This window comes from Eutrema salsugineum, unplaced genomic scaffold, assembly GCF_000478725.1.
Source record: "Eutrema salsugineum unplaced genomic scaffold, Eutsalg1_0 scaffold_12, whole genome shotgun sequence".
NCBI lineage: Eukaryota > Viridiplantae > Streptophyta > Magnoliopsida > Brassicales > Brassicaceae > Eutrema > Eutrema salsugineum.
In genome coordinates this window covers 6882531-6885549 of record NW_006256895.1, presented here as the reverse complement: position 1 = coordinate 6885549, position 3019 = coordinate 6882531, and the positions used below count along the sequence as shown (strand labels likewise).

At 44.8% G+C, this 3019-nt stretch overlaps 1 non-coding gene across 1 annotated transcript; it reads right to left on the bottom strand.

The window, feature by feature from the left end:
- Positions 1 to 2583: 2583 nt before the first annotated feature.
- Positions 2584 to 2690, bottom strand: LOC112089352. Its single transcript, XR_002900989.1, has one exon. It is a non-coding gene; the product is annotated as a small nucleolar RNA R71 (small nucleolar RNA).
- Positions 2691 to 3019: the final 329 nt, after the last annotated feature.

Here is a 3019-nt window from a genome sequence, read left to right as displayed (position 1 = left end):
CTGAGCTAACAGTGAAAGGCAGTAGGGATCGCTCAATTCGGACGAGTGGTTTGAAAGATAAAGTCTCCGGAGTTCACATCGGTCCAAACAGCTTATTTTCCGGTGATTTCGATGCGGTTCAAAGATGTGAAATCCAGGAAGACTTCCACTACCCAAGCTCCGACGGTTTCTTCACCAAAGTTCGAGTTTATTGAGTCACCTTGACTATGGAACTGGTCTCAGAGCATTTGGAGTCGTGGGTCGAAAATTACTGCTTCCGGAAGGCGACATGGTCGATATGAACCCAAATATGTTGCGATACGCGCTAAGTGTTTCTTCAGGGCTCGGCATCATTACCTCGACATCGGCCAAGTCAAGGTTCATATTTTGGGAGTATTCTGAACTAGGCCTCGTGCTGACGCCTCGGCACGTTGGAATCAAGGCATGCACACGTAAGAAATGAAGCTGGAAACGACTAAGTGTTGAACGTGCACCTCGGCGCAATGACCTCGGCGTGCATGCCGGCCCCTGTTCGCTCAAACCCCTCGACTACCAAGCGCCTCGGCATTTCATGCCGAGGTCCATTGTCACGAACCCAGAATCAAGAACAAAGCTGCCCAAGAACACACACGTGAAGATGGATCGAAGACTAGGGTTCATGCATGTTCTTGACGAGTTCTTCACGAGATCTTCATTTGGATCTGGACTCACGTGCACTCCTCGACATGAAGAACTCGGCTTCACTCTCCGACACACCGTGGCACTCACCCATCAACCCAAGAATGCGGTTCAGTACCCGGTTTGTTCCGGGCTGACCCGCGACACTTTACCTTTGCTATATATACATTTTGAGACTAAAAACCTAATCATCTTATCTCTTATCTGTTTTTGGCTTTAAGAACTTACCTCTTTTGTGAAACTTGATCAGTCTAATCCGATATCTCGTTTTTGCATCAGAAATCTTGTTCTTTCTTTATTTTCTTTTGTCATCTATCATTAAACTCCTCATCATGACTAGCTACACGTCTTGCAAAAGACTTAATGAGCTCGTTATGATTAGTGAGTAGTCGTTTAAGCGGCTTTAGATGAGTAGATTAGGGTGCTTTCAAGGTAGATTAGTGGGTTTAGGTGTCTAGTCTTGCATGTTTCATTCCTTAACCGATGAGATCTCTAGGCTGGATCCAAGCACATCACTTGAGGTTCAGATCTGAGACATATCTCGCATCAAAAGTGTTTGTAGAAATGTCTGAACCACTCGGTTAAGGGTTTAAGAGTCTTTCATCGCGGGGGTGATAGTTTGTTCTCTTAAATGACATTTTTGAACTGATTCTTATTGCTGATTGATTCGATGCTTCTCAAAAGACATTTTTGGTATGAAGGAGAATCAGTTTAGATGCTTAATACTTTCATGAGAAGATTAACATGCCTTGAGTTCAAAGTTAAATGAAACCGCTTGATGTTTTGATTCATTAACCAACTAGTTGAACTTGGAAGCACCCGAGTCAAGTATCTCGTCTAAAGTCCCTTGCTTTATTACATATTATCATCATCTGAATCGTTTAGTTATTATTTGCATCCTGTCTCTGTTTAGATCTAATCATTTACTTTACCTTTCATGCTTAGTCGTTTGTTACGTAGCTTAGTTCAAAACCTTCACCTTTTGTCTTGACTTAAATGAACAAACATCATAGTCTAGTGTCTCGTTGACTTGTCTGGATTGATACCTCTTTGTGCTACTTCGACAAAGGGGATTGATAGCCCTGAGACCTAAAAAGACCATATCTATCAATTGGCGCCGTTGCCAACTTGTCGGAGCATTAGTCTTTTGTTTGTTCTTGAGTTCAAGATTTTACCTTTCTTTGTTTTACTAACTTCCTTGCAAGTTCTTGTGTTGCTTTCAGGTGCATGAAAACCAGGTCTCGGAGCACAGAACCGCCTCTACCGTACGACGACAACATCAACCGGATTGAGAGGCGAGCTCGCGAGAGGGAACGGCATTTTGAAAGGCTTGGAATGGCAGAACAGCAAAGGATCGAGCAACAGTCTCAAGAAACCGAGCACCAGGCTCATGCTAATCAGGCGCAGGCAGGCAGGAATGAACAACAAGCTTATGTTAACCAACAACAGGCTCAGAGGAACGAAAGGCTTGCTCAGCAAAACCAACAACAAGCTAATAGAAACGAGCAACAAGCCCACCACGTTCATCCGCCACCGCCACAAGCTCAGAGACAACCTCATCCGGTCTTTGTTGGAGAGAACGACCGAGCTAATGCGCACCAATACCGAGCTGGGATTCAAGCTCCACCGGTTCAAAATAACAACTTTGAAGTTAAAGCTTCCCTCCTCAACATGGTGCAGAACTCAAAGTTCCACGGTCTAGCCGGAGAAGACCCTCTTGAGCATCTAGATCAGTTTGATCGGGTTTGCGACCTAACTAAGATCAATGGTGTCTCGGAAGACAGCTTCAAGCTACGCTTGTTCCCATTCAGCCTCGGTGATAAAGCTCACCAGTGGGAAAAGAACCTCCCGAGGGGTTCTATACAAACCTGGGAGCAGTGTAAACTGGCGTTCTTATCAAAGTTCTTTTCCACATCACGCACGGCTAAGCTCAGAAACCAGATCTCAAGCTTCACGCAGCACAATAACGAGAGCTTTAGCGAGGCTTGGGAACGGTTTAGAAGTTACACTAACCAATGCCCACACCACGGCTTCTCAGAGGCATCCCTCTTGAGTACTTTATACCGAGGTGCACTCCCAAGATCAGAAACCAACTCGATACAGCTTCAAATGGAAATTTTCTTGGGAAAGAGATCAATGCGGCAATGGAACTAGTCGAGAACCTAGCCATGTCTAATGATACTTATGGCGAGGACTTTGATAGAGCAAACCGTACAGAGGGCTCTGGTGAAGAACAGCGTATGCAAAAGGATATCAGAGAGCTTCAGAGCAAGCTTGACAAAGTTCTGATGGCGACTCAAAAGCCAATACACTTTGTAGGCGAGTTTGATGAGCAAGGGCCAAGTTTTGATAATGTAAACGA